This window comes from Schistocerca americana, chromosome 2 (assembly GCF_021461395.2).
Source record: "Schistocerca americana isolate TAMUIC-IGC-003095 chromosome 2, iqSchAmer2.1, whole genome shotgun sequence".
Classification (NCBI taxonomy): domain Eukaryota; kingdom Metazoa; phylum Arthropoda; class Insecta; order Orthoptera; family Acrididae; genus Schistocerca; species Schistocerca americana.
In genome coordinates, this window is record NC_060120.1 from 147,334,742 (window position 1) to 147,355,750 (window position 21,009).

Here is a 21,009-nt window from a genome sequence, read left to right on the forward strand (position 1 = left end):
TACTCTTAAATATTCCACATGCATACCATGTCTCCACTCTTTTGTCTTTACGGAGCACAACTAAGACAGGTCTTAACAGCACAAGATCCAGCGGCAGAGTGCCGAAACATGGCCGTTCTTCAGGTCATCTCGCACCTCTGTCGAGGTGGGGGAAGACCATGCTACCGTATTGGTCAGCCACACCTCAGGCGCTCAAAGCTCCGGTAAGTTTCATCTCTTTGGTTCCACCAAAGGTGGCCAAAGGATCGTCTCAAAGATGATCATATTTTCACATTCACTATCTGCGGTTAGCAGACGACCATTCTTTTCACAGATCTCACCAAACTGGATGTAGGGATTTATTTTGTGGGAGTGCACATGTGATCTATTAATTAAACAAATGCCCGCATCTCGTGGTCGTGCGGTAGCGTTCTCGCTTCCCACGCCCGGGTTCCCGGGTTCGATTCCCGGCGGGGTCAGGGATTTTCTCTGCCTCGTGATGGCTGGGTGTTGTGTGCTGTCCTTAGGTTAGTTAGGTTTAATTAGTTCTAAGTTCTAGGCGACTGATGACCTCAGCAGTTGAGTCGCATAGTGCTCAGAGCCATTTGAACCATTTTTTTAATTAAACAAATTGTCATTCTTTCCCACACTGGTATCCGGATTCGCTGTATTAATTAAAATTGAGTTATTATTAGAAAAAATATGTTGTTCAGACAAGAATAATGAAGTATGTTGTACCTATTTTCAATGTCGGGCGGTACTGTACCCTTTCAATACCACAGAAGTCTTAACAGATATCCTCATCCTGTCCCTTCTCCTTGTCAGTGTTTTCCGCATATCCCTTTCCTCTCCGACTTTACGCAGAACCTCCTCATTTCTTACCTTATCAGTCCACCTAATTATCCAATATTCGTCTGCAGCACCACATCTCAAATGCTTCGATTCTCTATAGTTCCGGTTTTCCCACAGGCCACTCAGCCTTTTCGTAAATCCTCCCGCTAATTGGCGACTGGCAGGCCCAGTGTAACGTACGGCGAAGTATCTCATCGAAGGCAGAATGACGTTAATTGCAAACTGGTCCGCAGCTCGCGGTCGTGCGGTAGCGTTCTCGCTTCCCACGCCCGGGTTCCCGGGTTCGATTCCCGGCGGGGTCAGGGATTTTCTGTATCTCGTGATGACTGGGTGTTGTGTGATGTCCTTAGGTTAGTTAGGTTTAAGTAGTTCTAGGGGACTGATGACAATAAATGTTAAGTCCCATAGTGCTCAGAGCCATTTGAACCATTTTGCAAACAGTGACAAAGGAAAGTAATTAGCTGATTCCACGAACGCAGCATTCATTGAGGCATTAGAAATGCAGCAGAAGTTTGTTTCAGATATTTTAGACGGTATTGATGGACATCGAAGAAATATTCTTTTCGATGAAGTAGGGCAAGCGATATACAAAGCTGTTTTACTTTGTTTATTGTAACATTTTCTTTTATAGCATTTTCATTTGTGCCCATTTACGAAGTATTATCATGTAATTACAAAAATAAATTTAAAAAAATGAAATTTTCACGCCGCAGTGGAGTGTGTGCTGATATGGAACTTTCAGGCAGATTAAAGCTGTATCCCGGACCGAGATTCGAACTTGAGAACTTTGCCTTTCACAGTCAAATGCTCTACCCCTTTTTTTCTTTTTTTTTTAAGAAACCTTTCCGGCAACCAAAGTGGGCGGGGGTCGCAACCTGAAGTCTGGCCACTGGGCATCATGTCCAGTTCCCACTCTCTAGGAACCAAGGAAAGCGTGGGGAACGTGGAGTAGAGAGGTACAATGAACATCGTTTATTTATTTATTTTTCTTTCCGTTCTTTTTTCATTTTTATTTATTAATTCCTTTAATTTTGTCCTTAATACCACCGAGAATATCAGGTAACCGGCGTCACGCGAGGAGGTGGGCGCAACACGTTTCGCGTTGTGGGGAGATCCGACGCCACATAGCTGTACTCCAGGATGAATATCGATACATGGGAGGGCTGTGACGCGACGGGCGCCACTGACACCGGCGGGACGTGAGAGACCTGCCTCAGGACGTCCAATAGACGACCACTGAGGGAGGCGTGTTGATTGGCCTATCGTTTCCACATTCTACTCACATAAAGGGTAGTTGCTAGTGCTCAAACATAAACCAGTCCCAGCTCTCCACTGCGTAGGGTGACGAGCGGGTTTAGAGTGTCATAACGTAATTTAAATATGTCCGCTGTGGACAGGAAACAAGCGATGGCTGCCTGAAGTCTGCGACGTGTCGCCGCTCATAGGCAGAGGACTGTACCATGTGTTTGAGTTTTGAAGCTATATAGAGGTCAAGTCCCGGAGCTGTTTCTGGCGCAGCGTCATGCCTACAATCTATAGTAACCGTCAATAGCTTGCTGCGGTCGTTTCTATGACTCCCAAATACCTCACTTCAGTGACTGGCGGGAGGGTTGCGACAGCGCCACGCCTGAGACCGCCGCCGACTTGTTGATGTTCAGAAGACTGCCCGCAGCCTGTCACATCGCCCGATCCACTTTAGCAGACAGCGGACTTCATCTGCGGAACGAACAAGCAGTAGCAGGTCGTAACGTGCGCCCTGTAGCAGAAGGTGACGTGCCACAGGGCGATGCCAGAAAGCCTGTGATTGAGAACAGCCGGCCGCGGTGGTCGTGCGGTTCTAGGCGCTGCAGTCCGGAACCGCGGGACTGCTACGATCGCAGGTTCGAATCCTGCCTTGCTTTGATGTGTGTGATGTCATTAGGTTAGTTAGGTTTAAGTAGTTCTAAGTTCTAGGGGACTGATGACCTAAGATGTTAAGTCCCATAGTGCCCAGAGCCATTTTTTGATTGAGATCCCCGAGGAGTGGCTCGAGTGCGATTGCAGAAAGGCAGGTAGAAAAGAGGCAAAACTATCGTAGAGACCTCTTGAAGATATTTACTATCAAAAACAGTCTTTATCACAATTTATTTATTACGGTGACCGGTTTCGACCATTACTGTGGTCATCTTCAGACCAATGAGCAAGAACCTCCTTCTACTGGAGAATCACTACTGAAGAGTAGTGGACCCACCGCCCTTCCACTGACCTTGACCTGAGAGCTGGCTGCTGCCATAAGGTGCCGCAGGGTGTCAGTGAGCGCGAAAGGAAATCTCTTCGGTGCACCCCCTGTGGTAGGAAGTTGTTGTGCAGTCTGTCGAAGACCCATTGCCGGCCGGAGTGGCCAAGCGGTTCTAGGCGCTTCAGTCTGGAACCGCGCGACCGCTACGGTCTCAGGTTCAATCCTGCCTCTGGCATGGATGTGTGTGATGTCCTTAGGTTAGTTAGGTTTAAGTGGTTCTCAGTTCTAGGGAACTGATGACATTAGAAGTTAAGTCCCATTGTGCTCAGAGCCATTTGAACCTTTTTTTTTTTAGGTTACGGTGAGTATCACCCACATGCGTTGCTCATACTGTGGCATCAAGCAGTCAGGCCTACAAGATGAGTGGTCTGCCAAGCGAGTGGACTCATTCTAATTTATCGAGTAACGTGAACTGTAGTACTCACAATTGAGTTACAAGTTATTCTCCTGTTTGAATATTACGCAACGGAAACGCACAACTCTGACTGTTCACTACGCACTGGCAGTACCACATTTTCTTTCTTATTTAACGGCTTTGATCAACATGTAACGCCGGAAATGCATATCCTCCTACTTCCATCTATTGTACTGTAAGTTTTTTCCTTATTTTGTTACCTGAATATATGACATTTCTGTGCCTTTATAAATTGTAATTGTTTTACTATTTGTATATATATATATATATATATATATATATATATATATATATTTATGCATTTATGTCGATGTATAATTGGTTTGTTTCTTAAATATTATTTGTATTTTTACGCTGGGTCTTGCCTAGGGAAAACTGCTATCGAACGATTACATCGATAGGTCGTGTGAAGAATCAAAGTGTGTAGGATCTTTGGTAGTGGGAACTCTGCCGCGTGGAGCGCGGGAGAGCATGAGGGAGTCTGGCTGGAGTAGCGAGTGTAGCAGGTGTGTGGTGTGAAGTTCCCGCGAGTTGCCGCTCTTTCGGGGCTTGGCAGCATGTAATTGCGCTCGACTTGCGATGATAGTTTCTGACATGGTGTCGCGGACGGGAAGCATTAGCTGGCGCACATCAAGAGCCCGTTTCGTCTGGTGACCGTGTCGAGAAGAAGGCGCGCTAACATCCATCTTCTGCAACAGCGCCACATCCTCGATCGACGGCTTCAAACCTTCAATCAACCAACAAGGAAGACTGGAAGCACGTAAAGTTTTAGAACTGTATGGCAGACCTCAGCTTTTCAAACTTTTCAAACTGTTCAAATCACAAAATTACAGCAACGTAGCATGAACCTTTGTTGCTCATTGTCCCAATTGCATTGCCAAGCAGGGTCCCTTCCTTTTCCGAAATGAACCCGAGTGTCGTTGAAATTCAAACGCCAGCATAATTCCATTTCACCGCTTTAATTTCAAAGTTCACTTTAAGTATTCATAGCTGGCTACAATATTTAGGTTACACAAGCACAAATTAAGAGTGCGAGTATTGTTACCATATTTTAGCTTACCTGTGACTGCAGCTCAGCTTGGTACGTACAAAATTTTACTATTGTTAATTGTTCAGAATCATTTAATTCAAGTTCAAAGTTAAATCTCTTATTTCTAAATTGCGCAGGGTCAAGTTGCTTTTGAAATGATTGTTGAGGTAGTCCAAGACTAACCGTATTTTACTGAATTTCGATGTGCTTAAGAAAGAAAGCTTCTTATTAATTTCAGTCACTAAATTAACTTTCAGTTTTCTGGTTTTATTAATTCTTTTGCTAAATTAAGTCAGAGTGCAGCGAAAGTTATTACTTCTGACAAACTTTCAGTTTTCACACTACACGTGTCAACCTTCAGTTGCCACGCTTCTAGTGCTAATTATATGTGTAATTACCTTTCTTTTTCAGTTACTATAGTTATTGTCCTTAGGACTGGCGACCGTAATTTCCCCCTAATCTCAAATATCTAATTACCGCTAGTTAATTGTTAACGTAACGGCCGCACATTTACTTTCTTCATTAACTTTACCCCTTTCCAAAATTAATTTCCATCAGTTTCATTTGCATTTTTCCTTTCATAAAGATGTAACCCTTTCCTCCCTCTTTACCGACAGATTAACTTCGGTGACGATTGCTTTCCCAAATTTCCATTAGGTACACGCGGTTTAATTTTTCACTGTCATTAAGGTCGATTAGTGAGGGGGAGGTTACAAACACGCGGCCATCGCACTGAATATGAATGGCGCACACATTATAAATTCTGGATATCATGACAACATGCAGTTCGATGGAAAAGGCCACCAATCTTTTTCTTTTCACTATCTTATTTATTCCGATAAATTCTATAACCTAAAGAAACAAATTCTATAACCTACAACAAAAACACATGGCTTCACATTGGTGATTCTCTATCTTATGGTCTCGTAATTATTTAATGCTACAGTGCACTTTCTGGATAGGATTGTGGATCTTTTGCTATATCTCACACTTCGACTCTCACACCCATCATCACGAAAATTTCCTCCAGACCGAGCGGTACAAAAAGGAACATGCATAACCCACTGCCTCTGAAACTATCTTGTTACTCTCCCATGCCAACCACACACACTCAAATTTCATGAAATACACCACACAGGCAACATACAATACAAAGAATAATCACAACGTTATAATCACATCACTTTCAGCTTTCCCACTTCAATTCGTATTCATCCCAGTTTCACACGACACTGCCCCACTTCGTAACTTTTCTTTCCTACTACGAACTCTGGAGGATATATGCATGTCTTCCTGTGCAATGCAAGCCAAGTGGCGTTGCTGGATAGACGGCTGACTCACCTTGCTTCACTCTCAGAGCATTATGGTTTGAATCAAGCGTCACACGGAGACATAACACGCAAAGTAATATTAATAACATATTCGTCACACATTCGAGTCCTCAACTGATACCATGGACGATTACTTCTCCTTATCCTTTGTCTCATACACAGATTGAGACTCACACTGTACTCACCACGTGGAAGCACTCGTCTCTAATTTCAAGTCCTGCACACGCCATTTCTCAAATATTTCCAACTTATAGTACACACGCTAGTAATTCAGCTTAACTTAAGCACTCGGAAGTATTTCAACCTATTGCTGCACGTGGTTTCATTGTGACCATTTTTCACTTCCGAAGATTTCTACGATCCCCTTAATATTACCTGCCTGACATTTAATTCTCCCCACAAAAGTTCCTGAAATAGAGAAATTATTATTTCAAACTTCTCTTAAGTATTTCACATCCATACCTTGTCTTCACTCTTTTGTCTTTATGGAGCACACCTAAGACAGGTCTTACCAACACTAGATCCAGCGGCAGAGTGCCGAAACATGGCCGTTCTTCAGGTCATCTCGCACCTCTGTCGAAGTGGGGGAGCACCTTGCTACCGTATTGGTCAGCCACATTTCAGGCACTCAAAGCTCAGGTAAATTTCATCTCTTTGGTTGCACCGGAGGTGACCAAAGGATCGTCTCAAAGATGATCATATATTCACATTCACTATCTGCAGTTAGCTGACGACCATACATTCATTCATTTCACAGATCTCACCAAACTGGATGTAGGGATTTATTTTGTGGGAGTGCACATGTGATCAATTAAATAAATAAATTGTTATTCTTTCCCAGACTGGTCTCCAGCTTCGCTGTATTAATTGAAATTGAGTTATTATTGGAAAAAATATGTTGTACTGACAAGAATAATGGAGAATGTTGTACCTATTTTCAATGTCGGGTGGTACTGTACCCTTTCACCACCAGCTACCCATGCAGAAAAAAAGGGGCACGGTACTATCCTTGCAATGCGAGGGTAGTTCCGAACTTTTTTTTTTTAAGAACGCTGTATTAGAACAAACGTAGCAAGTCATCATAATAAACAGGAGGAGTCCTTAGCCCCTGGTGACCTCAAATAGACGACCAAATGCTGTTACTTTACCAAATTATTGACACAGTTGCATTATTGTACTCTCCACAATCCGGAGTAACGTACACATACAAATTTACAACAATCCAAATGACAAATAAAACATTACATCATACAAATAAAAAATAATGGTGAGATAAAAATTTGCGTAGTTACTGGGATCTTTTAGGAGTAATCCAAACTTCAATAATTCTAAAATAAATAACAAAATACTAATTGTACTCATAAAATTTTAAATAGCTCACCGTCCAAACACAGAACAAGTAATCTGACATACATAAATTGCGTTGTAATTATCTTTAGATGGCAATGTCTAAATACAGAACAAAATCAACAAAAGAAAAAAAATTGGGTACACTAGTTATATGTAGAATGTCAGGCTCCATATCACCACTCTAAAATGTACATCAAACCTACCGAGAAATTAAACTGAGAAAAGTACAATGAAATATACCACAAGTTACATACTGGTTACGTAATATAGTCTGTCTAAGACATCATGTCATACCTCATTAACTATCATCACTTAAGCAATTATCACTACTACTTTACTGTGAGTTTAACCTTATCCTTGTCCTCCAGTACAAATACCTGCTGCTGAGCTAGTCAGTCCATCAATTTTGATCAATACACGCAGTAAATAGTTTAGCAATAAGTGCTTGAATCCTCCAGTAGCTCTCGTATTTTACTCTACTGCTCATTTCTCTGTTGTCACATATTTAGACGACAAGAACTTGCATTTCGACTAGCCTCCATTACACTTCAATGTGAAATATCACCACTGTGATAATGAAAATAATTACTGTCCACGACATCAAAATGCATCAGTTAATTCCGATATTTTTTGTGCAATGCAAACTCTTGTCCCCTGTGACAACCTTACTGACTAATGCAACAAGAGCCGCTACGTTAGTATTATGACACTGGCTACTAATTAAAGCATCCTTGTACCAAATATTCTAATAAACGTGCTACGTGAACCTGATAACCCAGAACAAACAAAAAACACACACTAACTATTCTAAACATATACGTTAATGAAATACAATTACACTTGCTGTCCCTTCAGGAATAAAACGTACAAAAAAAATGTACACAGTTACAAAGACAAATACGTTATTCCCTGTCTTGCGAATCATTTCATTCTGTGATTTTCTTGGGGTCAAAAAGTTGCTGATAGTTTCCCTAGAAACACTGTCTCGGTGTCAAAGCTCTCCCATGGTTACCCGGACGAGAGTCTTTAGGTCACTCAAATCGGCATTTTGAACTCGCACTGAACAGTAATGTGTATCTCACATTAAACACAAATGTCATAGTCACTCTCAGAGTACCATAGACACGAATCTGGTCGTCCAGAAATGGCCTTACAAATACTATTATCCACGGTTCTGCCCTTTCAGTTCATGGTGTAATTAAGTCTTAAGTTCCAAAAAACAGCACTTATTCCTGCACCAATTAAAGAAATGTCTCCTACTATAAATGCAAATGTCATGTCCCACTTTAGTTTCTTGCGTTCAGACAATAATTAGTCACCAAACGACAACTGTATACCAAGCGTCCCACATGCAATTTACAAAGCACACTTAAAAAGTCACTGCAAAAAGTTTATGGATCCTACTGTTTAGTGGTCAAGACAAAACAAAACAATCGTCCTGTCTGCTAAAGACAAAATCTTTACCACCACTCACACCGTGGAAACACCAGTCCTTCACTTTCCACCTTATTGAGACACACGTGCAGTCATCTTGTTTCACGGCTCCACAGTCCAGTACTGGTTAATAGTTGCTGTTAAAAAATGCCCGCCGGACTCTGCCGCACGTCGTTCATTCTGCCGCCGTCGAAACCACCCGCTGTTGCCTCTGCGGGATTCTGTCTCCAGTCGTAAGGGTGGCGGAACTTGCGAATGGCAGCCACTGGTAGGTGCGTGTCGCCCCAGGCCGTTGACCTGTTGTAGCGGGCGCGTGGAGTGTACCCCCACCGGCAGTGGAGTGGGGAGCGCCGCAGCTCTGTCGCCTCTCCCATGGCGACGTCAGCTTGGCCTCCTTCATTTTTATGTAGGTACGGACACGTTCTGCATGGGCACCTCAGCGCTACGACACCCAATCAGTCAGACCCTTCCGTGCATCTCGCAACATTACAGACAAAAGGATATTCTTACAGTATTTAAATACTCATTGATTTCATGAATGATCTATTACATACATTGGTAATAAAAGAATCTTTGTTCTAAAACACATAAAATCATACACCCTAGTTTTCTACACATACAACATCAACATTTATCCCTTTTCTATATACAGCCCACACTTGTGCTATTGATTGTACCTGTCGTCCCTCATACAAAACATGAAAGTGTAAAAAAAAAAGGAATAAGAAACAATCTATTCAGCTGATAATTACAATATCAAATTGTAGACTACTTTAACATCCTATCACAGTGAAAATATTAGAAACTGTTGATTCTAAAGCTACGATATACAACGCACCTTTGTGCTTGTGACAGACTGAAATTAATACCCCATGAAAGTGTTCTAAAAAAAAATAAGAAACAATCTATACAGCTCATAATTACCTACCACATAATGTTAAATAGTAAACTACTTTAACATCATAACACAATAAACATTTCAGAAACTGATGACTCTAAATCTGCAACATGCAATGCACCTTTGTCCTTGTGACAGACAGAAATTAGTCTCTCTTTACATACTTTACCTTTTATTATATATAACAACATTTTTAGGTCATGCATGTACCATCCACATGACGTCATGTCCTGACCTGCCATTGAGGTTCATCCAAATCAAACGATAAAGCACAATAATGTTTTAGTTATGGATCGGTAGCATCCCCTTTACAGGAGTGTGCGCATTGATCACACTACTCTACGACTCTCACTCTCCAGACATCACATTTTCCTTCTCATTCAATTCATTAATACACTAACAGAATCGGTCTAGAAGTCAGCTAACCTTAATACCACCACACTCACGACAACATACCATACCTTTGCTCCCTTATACTCGTAACACCACTACACTCACGACGACATACCATACCTTTGCTCCCTTATACTCAACCACATAACACATGAAGTTGTTTTCGGAGATGGCATTCCAGTCTCCGAATTCGTCCTTTCACTCTGGCACCTCTCTCCATCGGCTTACCTCTGCATTCACTTTACGGATTATTCATCCTGCTAAATATCAACTTAGAATTGCAACATTTCATCTAAGAACAAAAAATACACAAATTATTCATCCTGCAAAATAACTGTACACATTCTTGGTACCGTATTGATTAGTTATACTGGTACCAGGCTTCAACAACAACAACAAAAATTATTTTTGTCATATTGCAAATGTTGTGGTAAGAATTAGATTTACACTTACATTACATCTTACGTCAGTATTCCACAAAGTTCACCATCTGGATCTCATACTCCCTTTATGTCCCTTCACGTTGTGCAGTTGTCCTCATCTCTTCATTGGTATTTCGGCTCTCCGTCCGTCCATTACTCCATCATTTCCTAGTCTTCCTTCACCATTTGCATCAATCTCAATTGCAGCATACCCAGGCCTCTCTGTAACATACATCTAAGACATCTCCAGATTATTAATTGTACTCACCTTCATTTAACACTGTTTCAACACGTCGAATCTCTCTTTATGAATCACACTGCTTCACGTCGCTTCTCTCCTTAAATATCACCTTTATCCACTACTATTTATCACGTCGCTTCTCTATCTACCATTTTTATCTACTCATTAATCATCACGTCTTTTCTGCTTGATCCTTATTCATATGACAAAAAATACGTACATACACCACTCTGTCGACTCTTGTTCATGACTCATTCGAACAGTCTATTCCCTCATACTTCCTGACATCCCGCCTGAAAATTCTTATGTTCGATTTGACCCTGCACAACGTTACGCGCCACAAATAAGTACACTGACTATCTACTATAACTTGCCTTCTTTCGATCTATCCTTAGCTTTTCCATAATTTGATGTTAGGAATGTGATGAAGCCCACGCAATTGTTTTCCCTTGCTCGTCTCAATCAGTACAGCATTTTCATGGACAATCCGCCTCACTCTGAATGCTCCACTTTACACAGTAAAGAATTTGCTAGTTAGGAATCTGTGATTACATGAAAATTAGATGTGTGTAGAGAATATACAAGCTGGGAGAAAGGGACAGCACAAGTGTTAGAAACTTTGGTGCTAGTGGCCTCTTTCCCTAACACCAGATTCCGAACAACCATACGCAGTACTTCATTATAACTGTCACGAAGGCAATGACATATTATAGATCAGATGGCAGGTAATCTGAAAACTTCGATCACATTGCTGATGTTACCTGTAACAGCAGTGTAAACGTACCCTATGCCATACAGATCACAATGTTGACTTTTTACGTTACGTGTTAATTACCTGCAATAGTCAAATCGCACTAATTAAACTGGACTCATTGGCATTATTACATAACATTTTTAGCAACTGGTTTTTTGAGGGAACAGTCCTTTTACTTTAGTGTTCCAAATAAAAATTTGCAAATTTTGCTCTAAGAGACCGGCCTAACAGATGCCATTACTGGTGTTTCATTCTCTGATCAGAAGTATGGTATTTGCATTCCTACATATCAGTAGAGTATGTCTGCTACATAGACAATTTTCAGTGCCAGCGGCAAGTGTTTTAAGGCAACATGCTAAGAGCTGTTACGTTGGATTAGTTTCTCCTATCCATCTATCTATTACAACAAGAAAGAAATGCCAGGATTCCATGCTCTCCTGTCATTCTGATAGTTTCTGCCGTTCCTATCCTCGAGACTATGTGACCTATGAGTCGTGTCTCGGTTCACGATGTTGCTCTCACTACCCAATTCTTGTAACAAGTGCTGAAATGACGCAGAATCGTCTAAGCCTCTGCCTGCTATCGCTATATCTCTGCGCAATTTCACTGGCAACTTCGTTATACAGATCCTAATGAGCTGCCCAGGTTCGAATGTCACATTCAATTATCTATTTTTACTCAGCGTTTCCTGATAGCACACCACTGGATCTCTTATACCACCTTCGTTATAATTTGGCATCAGCAATATGCTTTGCTTAAGCTGGTCCTGCTTACTTTTCAACCAGAATTCATTTAAAAACTTGTCACAAAATTTCTTGTAGCTACTACAATCTTTAATAACTTCCTGCATTTTCGCTCTAGCCTCGTCCCTCAAATGGTAACACACAAACTTCATTTTGAGGAGCGGTCCCCACGATGAAGGTAATGAATCTTGAAATTGAGACAGCCACAGGCATGGATGTTGGTAGTTATCTGGATCCGGAAAACAAGTGTACGTTTGTACCGACACGAAGTGCCTCCTACTTTCTTCTTCCGGATTTATGTTTTCGACCTTGGACTATACTCAGTTGGGTTTTCCACCTGTTTTATCCGACACAACCGTTCTTCTAACTCTCTGAGTTCGTCTTCTTCTTTCTACCTATTTTAGATTTTTGAATTTATCTCACTCTCCCTCTGCAATCTACCTGGTGGTGTTTTACCTTCGCTACTGCACGCTAATTGCAACTGTGCTAGTTCTTCCCTATGTTTCCTGTTTATTTCTAATTGTGCCTCTTTAAACTGTAATAGTGATTGTATCTCCTCCTAGTCGGCATAAACCTCTCGCTGCGTACTGTCAGAGCTTGTTTCGCCTCTTATACTGATCTTTCCAGCATCTGAGCTAATCGTATTCATTCTGACCACTACCTCCGCAACTTCATCCCTGTGTTTATTTAGCGCCACTTCCAGCTAGGTGACTTGAGCTTCCACGCTGTCTAATGCCCTTTGTTTATCTGCAAGTAAGTCCTCCACTATCTCATTGATTCGCTCACCCGGTAACACGTCCCTACATTCTGTAATATCAGTCTCTATTGCAATTATTCGTACCTCCAAATTATTGGCTTTTTCTTTCATGGCGACACATACTTGCTTCAACGCACCCAGATTCTTCTCCCCCTCATCTAACCGATTATTAACTGCGGACAGACACTGATCTATAATTGTGTGGAGCTTCCTCATTACCTCTTTATTTCCCTTATCCATTGCCGCCAATCTTCCCTTACTATCTTTATCCATCGCTTCCAATCTTTCCATATTCACTTCCAATCTTTCCTTACTCTCCCTATCTCTCTCCTTATTATCTCTATTCGTCACTTCCAATCTTTCCTTATTGTCTCTATCCATCCTATGTAAAAACTGCAGTAGCACATTGTCATTTGCTACTTTTGGTGCGCTCACCTCATTCGCCTTAGAAACCGTAGCTTCGCTAAGGGTAGCTACACTTTCACTGCATACCTGACCTAGTCCCGGCTCGCCCGCGTCGTCGGGAAAAGCCCCCGATTGTGGACAAAGCCCGCCACCTAAAGCATCACCTAGCCACGGTACGCTGACCAATGCAGCCCCTTCCGAGTGTTTGCCGTTCTCGCTCATTAACCTAAGGTCAACACCTACTTCCTGCTGCACTGCTACGTTCACCCCAGAATCACTATTCTCCATGGTGACTACACTTTTCGACTGCGACTTAGTTACTACGGACATTACGCAAAAAAAATTTATACAACGATCTTCCAGCCTTGGACGACGTAGCAAGCAATTACATAAAAAAAAGATCCTTACCAATCCAGAAAGAAATTGCAAACAAAAAATTTTACTTCTTAGCGCTATCACAATATACGTAAAAATCTTGACAAATCCCATCAAAACAAATCTTAACAGCAAACTCTAACAGCACAATCCTGGCAGGGTCGAAATTATGAGAGGCACCCACATGCCTTGCTCATACTGTGGCATCAAGCAGTCAGGCCTGCAAGATGAGTGGTCTGCCAACCGAGTGGACTCATTCTAATTTATCGAGTAACATGAACTGTAGTACTCACAATTAAGTTACAAGTTATTCTCCTGTTTGAATATTACGCAACGGAAACGAACATCTGACACTTAGTAATTTACACAATTCTGACTGTTCACTACACACTGGCAATACCACATTTTCTTTCTTATTTAACGGCTTTGATCAACACGTGGTCATCGCACTGAATATGAATGGCGCACACATTATAAATTCTGGATATCATGACAACATGCAGTTCGAAGGAAAAGGCCACCATCCTTTTTCTTTTCACTGTCTTATTTATTCCGATAAATTCTATAACCTAAACACACAAATTCTATAACCTACAACAATAACACATGAGAAATTCCGCCCAGTGGGCATGGCTTTACATTGGTGATTCTCTATCTTATGGTCTCGTAATTATTTAACGCTACAGTGCACTTTCTGGATAGGATGGCGGATCTTTTGCTATATCTCACACTTCGACTCTCACACCCATCATCACGAAAATTTCCTCCAGACCGAGCGGTACAAAAAGAAACATGAATAACCCACTGCCTCTGAAACTATCTTGTTATGCTCCCATGCCAACCACACACACTCAAATTTCATGAAATACATCACACTGGCAACATACAATACAAAGAATAATCACAACGTTATAAACACGTCACTTTCAGCTTTCCCACTTCAATTCGTATTCATCCCAGTTTCACACGACACTGCCCCACTTCGTAACTTTTCTTTCCTACTATGAACTCTGGAGGATATATGCACGTCTTCCTGTGCAATGCAAGCCAAGTGGCGTTGCTGGATAGACGGCTGACTCAGCCTTGCTTCACTCTCAGAGTATTATGGTTTGAATCAAGCGTCACATGGAAACATAACACGCAAAGTAATATTAATAACATATTAGTCACACACGCGAGTCCTCAACTGATACCATGGACCATTACTTCTCCTTATCCTTTGTCTCATACACAGATTGAGACTCACAAAAGAGGCAGTATTGTACCAGTTTTCACCCTCGCACAGCTGTAGTCTTCAGACTCGTATTCGTATGCTTATTGCCAAGTAAAATACTGATACAGGTGAGTGCACACAGCAACTTAACACATGTAAATTACAATGTTGTTAACGTTGTTAAGAGTTTTCTGTTATAGTTCTTAAATCTGTTGCACAGTACATATAGTTCTGCAATATTTGAGTGAATGCTACTCACACGTTGCATTTTTCTGTTCTGAAATTTCTTCGAAGTTACGCTAAATCTGTGTACTAAGTGCTAATGCAACGAATCATCATCACTATGTTAAAAAAATTTACATTCTTTACTGATATTGTTATTAAAATCCTAGGCGTGTGTGGCACATCAGTTGTATGGGTTATAAGAATTAATTTTTTTCTAGGAGGATGGGGGTGGGACGGCAAACGGTAAGAAACTGCCTACATCCTTCCTCTCCCCCCCCCCCCCCCCCCCCCCACACACACACACATACACACGCCTGAGTACAAAGCGAGAACAACTCTAGGATCACGCAGATACTCTCAGTGTGACATTCATTTTTTTGCAGGAGCCGAACTTCAGATTCCAGGGAAACAATTGAGATTTATCGCACATTGTATCTCAAAGATCTGTGAAAAAAGACAACGATATAAGTCAAATATAAGTACAGCAAATGGAAACTTGTGAAAACGCAATGCTGAATGAGGTTTTCATTATGTAACGTTGTCACTTTTATTGTACCAGGCAGCCTTCAAACTAATTTGAACATTATGTTCACTTTCCTCCAGTTCTCCAGCAATTCGTTCATCTCTCCATACTCGTTATACGTGTTTGATAGACCATGCTACGTGCTCGAAGCCTTGTGGTCCAGCCAAGTAATTTCATTTTTATTTTTCCTTCATCGCTAAATTAACAGGCCCACAAGTACCATCCATGGTCTGTGAGTACTAAAATCCAAGAAGAGCTAGGAGCTATAATGGAACGTAAGGTACAAGAAATTAAAAGATACGACAAGAGCTAGAAGTAGACCAACCGTGCACAGGCAGGGTGACGACTCCAGCAAGCGAGCAAATGGTGTAAATTGCCCTGAAGATGACCCCATCGCGGGTTGAAACCGGTTGGTAACAAAATAAATAATGCGATTGTGACTGTCATTTTGATTAATTGATTACAACGGAGTACCTCATTTGTAGAACATCCATAGCTAGCCGTTCCTCTCTCTCTCTCTCTCTCTCTCTCTCTCTCTCTCTCTCTCTCTCTCTCTCTGTCTATCTATCTATCTCCCTCCCCCCTCTCTGCCACCTTGAGAAATAATAATGATTTGAAACACATATTTTATTTTTTTACTGTTTTCTATCAGGTTATTTGCACTCTAAAACAAAACATCTGATGCGTACAATCGCGGAGGTACGAATTTAACACACGAACTACGAAAAAAAAGAAAAAATTTTAATGTTAGTGCGATTCAATTTTATACTGTGGAAGAGGTAGGAATAATATGATTCAACGTCCATCGACGAGATGGAACACATGGTCGGATTGTGGAAGAACGAGCAAGGAAATTGGTGGTGTCCCTTCAAAGGAAACTTTGCCTGGAGCTGTTCAGGAAACCTGGGTAGCTGGATGGGGATATGAAGCGCCACCGTCCCGAAAAACTGTCCAGTGTCTTATCACTGTTCTAGCTGACACAGTTAAAATATTTGGGAGACAAGAAGAACCGAGAAGGAGAAACAGAGAAGAAAGGTAATTATAATTATCTCGAACTACACTTGAATTGTTGTCGGCCTACTGAAGGCGGTATCTATAGTCTGGATTACGTTAGTTGTTACAGATGTTTGAGCCCCGAAGATGTACGGTTGTTATGTTATCGCGACGAGTACTGTCTGCTGAAAATCACTTGCCAGTCTCTACCTCCTATAACAAGAACGCAATAAATCAGAAATTTACGTGTGGTATAGATTTCGGAGATGCAAGCGGGTCAAAAATCTGTTCTTATTTTAGATTTATTTCCAGTAATGGATGAAATTATTCCATACGGAAAACAGCTTCGAACTCATTTCGTATCTCGAAGAATATTGACCCTTTTTGTCAAAAATAGGTAGACGAGTCAAGTTGAGATTCATGCCACAGATTCAGGTCTACAGTCCCTCTGTAGTGTAAAACAATGCACTCAAAAGAGATAACCATTTCTGTCACATATTTTGATCCTCGCAAACTCACTCATAAAAACCCTTAGGCTACTTCCATTTGGACTAAAACCATGAAATTGGGCAAGAAGCGAGTTTTCACAATACACCAAAAGGAAAAGGTCCTAAAACTGTAAATTTGTAATTTAGAACTAGAAAAAATATTTTCTTGTAACTTGTCATCAGACTGTCTGTCTGACCGTTCGTCTGTTAAGATCCCCTTTTTTCAGGAACGGGTAGACACATCAAATTGAAATTTACCTGTGTATCACATGCTAAGGCCTATAGTCCCTTGGCGGTATAGTTAGTTTCTAAGTCAGTGCAGTCAAAACGAATGGCATTGGGTCACAAATTTTGATACTCAACAACCCACTCATTAAAACCTATGGAAGCTTCCCGTTGATCTAGTATCATGAAATTTGGCAAGAAGCAAGACTTCACGGTACAACCAAAAGCAAAAAATATTGGGAAATAATCGATACAAATTTTGTCATTTGTTTTCTGAAGTCAAACAAGAAATATTGAAACCATCAGTAGCTGTACATTCATACTGACTAGGTCGCAATCATAAAAGTCAAACATAAGGAAAGTAATGACATAATCGTTCACATGACGCGTTCGGAATTTATCCATTATCAAATATGACATATGATGATACCAGAAATTCCGAAACGCTTCATATGAGGAATAAAGTCATTCCTTGCCTGGTGTCTGACTTTTTCCATTGCAACCCAGTCAGCCTGACTGGAGAAATACTGATTATTATAATTAAGGTCGCCGCCCTGCAGCATCACGTTGTCACTTCTGTAGTATTGATATTAAAAAATTCTCGAAAGCCGGCCGGTGTGGTCGAGCGGTTCTAGGAGCTTCGGTCTGGAACCGCGCTACCGCTACGGTCGCAGGTTCGAATCCTGCCACGGGCATGGATGTGTGTGATGTCCTTAGGTTAGTTAGGTTTAAGTAGTTCTAAGTTCTAGGGGACTGATGACCTCAGATGTTGAGTCCCATAGTGCTCAGAGCCATTTGAGCCATTCTCGAAGATCTTGGAATCCCTGGGACCGATATCTTACCAGTATCAATGTGGATAACAGGCAAAAATGGTCGAGATCATCGATTCCCGTAATGGGAGAACTGTCTGAACATACAATTGATTTCGTACAGAACCCTCAGTGCACGAGTCCTGCATGCACGTGGCCAGTCTGGTTTCTTTTTCCGTTTTGTAAATATTTAATTTGTAATAGGTCTGAAATACAAATATTAATTTTCTGCAATAATCAAGTAAAAATTCTGGGATTTTCATGTGGTATAAGGCACTTCTGTGCTTCTAAGCGTGTCAATGAACAGTTCTTAATTTTTCTTAGGACCAGAGATAGGTTTCCTTTTTTTTCTGAAATAGAATTATTCACGTTCGGAAATGTTTCCTACTTGATAACTGGAAGGTACAGCGTTTTGTGCAAAGGAAGTGGCCTCGCGGTGGGACAACTCCAGGGTCCCGTTGGGAGTACTGCACTGCAGTCGTGAGCAGTCCAGTCTGCCTGCTGTCAGGCGCCAACTAGTACTTTCAATCTGTTTCAGTCTGACTATGGAAACAACAATAACCACAGCAACGGTTCGCGCGCCGCAATCAAACTGCCGCCTTGAGGACATGCAAGCGAGTTTGCTACGCCTTAGGGGAATAAGACAGGACGCTCAAAACGTGGTGACGTGGTGTCGTGCCGCGCCAAGTGAGCTGTCCTCTGCCGCCGCGGGGAGTCCCCGTCCCCCTCCACAGCGGGGTAGGGGCGGGAGTGCTGCCGGAATTGGCTGTCAGCCGCGACACGTGCCGCCCGCTGCTGCTGCCGGCTGTCTGCTGTCTGCGAGGCTCTGCTTTCGCCACCCCGACGGCTCCGCACTGGAAGCACTCGCGGGACGCGCATCAGCGGGAAACAAAGAACAGATATTTATATGCCCTCAGAATACAGCAGGTAGGACGCATGGGGTGCGGCATACACTACTGGCCATTAAAATTGCTACACCAAGAAGAAATTCGGATGATAAACGTGTATTCATTACACAAATATATTACACTAGAACTGACATGTGATTACATTTTCACGCAATTTGGGCGCACAGATCCTGAGAAATCAGTACCCAGAACAACCACCTCTGGCCGTAATAACGGCCTTGATACGCCTGGGCAGTGCTTCAAACAGAGCTTGGATGGCGTGTACAGGCCCAGCTGCCCATGCAGCTTCAACACGATACCACAGTTCATCAAGAGTAGTGACTGGCGTATTGTGACGAGCCCGATGCTCGGCGACCATTGACCACACGTTTTCAGTTGGTGAGAGATCTGGAGAAAGTGCTGGCCAGGGCAGCAGTCGAACATTTTCTGTATCCAGAAAGGCCCGTACACGACCTGCAATATGCGGTCGTGCATTATCCTGCTGAAATGTAGGGTTTCGCAGGGATCGAATGAAGGGTAGAGCCACGGGCCGTAACACATCTGAAATGTGACATCCATTGTTCAAACTGCCGTCAATGCGAATAAGATGTGACCGAGACGTGGCACCCCATACCATCATACCAGGTGATACGCCAGTATGGCGATGACGAATACACGCTTCCAATGTGCGTCCACCGCGATGTCGCCAAACACGGATGCGACAATCGTGATGCTGTAATCAGAACCTGAATTCATCCGAAAAAATGACGTTTTGCCATTCGTGCACCCAGGTTCGTCGTTGAGTAAACCATCGCAGGCGCTCCTGTCTGTGATGCAGCGTCCAGGGTAACCACAGCCATGGTCTCCGAGTTGATAGTCCATGCTGCTGAAAACGTCGTCTAACTGTTCGTACAGATGGTTGTTGGCTTGCAAACGTCCCCATCTGTTGACTCAGGGATCGAGACGTGGCTGCACGATCCGTTACAGCCATGCAGATAAGATGCCTGTCATCTCGACTGCTAGTGATACGAGGCCGTTGGAATCCAGCACGGCGCTCCGTATTACCCTCCTCAACCCACCGATTCCATATTCTGCTAACAGTCATTGGATCTCGACCAACGCGAGCAGCGATGTCGCGATACGAGAAACCGCAATCGCTATAGGCTATAATCCGACCTTTATCAAAGTCGTAAACGTGATGGTACGCATTTCTGCTCCTTACACGAGGCATCACAACAACGTTTCACCAGGCAACGCCGGTCAGCTGCTGTTTGTGTATGAGAAATCGATTGGAAACTTTCCTCACGTCGGCACGTTGCAGGTGTCGCCACTGGCGCCAAACCTGTGTGAATGCTCTGGAAAGCTAATCATTTGCATATCACAGCATCTTCTTCCTGTCGGTTAAATTTCGCGTCTGTAGTACGTCGTCTTCGTGGTGTAGCAATTTTAATGGCCAGTAGTGTAGGTGGAAGGGGATGTGGCACACTGTAGTGTTCTGGGTAGCATGCTTCTGATTATGTTGTAAGAGAATTAAGTTCTTCATCATCGTCTAGCATTAAGCTTTTTCTTCTGATTTTCCTGTTACGGTATCCACCTCTTCCTCGGTCTTCCATGACTTCATCTCCCAACTGACTTAAATCTTCTTATCTGGAGAGTAGTCTTTCTCCACTCATTCTTTCGAGATATTCATTCCAGTTTCTTCTGTTTTCCTATATTTTGTTGGGGATGTTAAATACGTTCAGCTTTTCGCTTATTTCCAAATTTCTGAATCTGCCGGCCCTTGTTCGTCCTTTTATTGCTCTTAGAAACCTCATTTCCGTTGCCTGTATGCGACTTTCTTGACGTTTACTTGTTATGTACGATTCACTTTCGTCAACAAGCATTGAGACTGCCAGTGTCTTATAAAATTTCAGTTTTACTCTTTCCTCATAATAATTTTTAGACGTTCGTTGTTCCGCATATATTACCAGATTTTGCTAATTTCTTCTC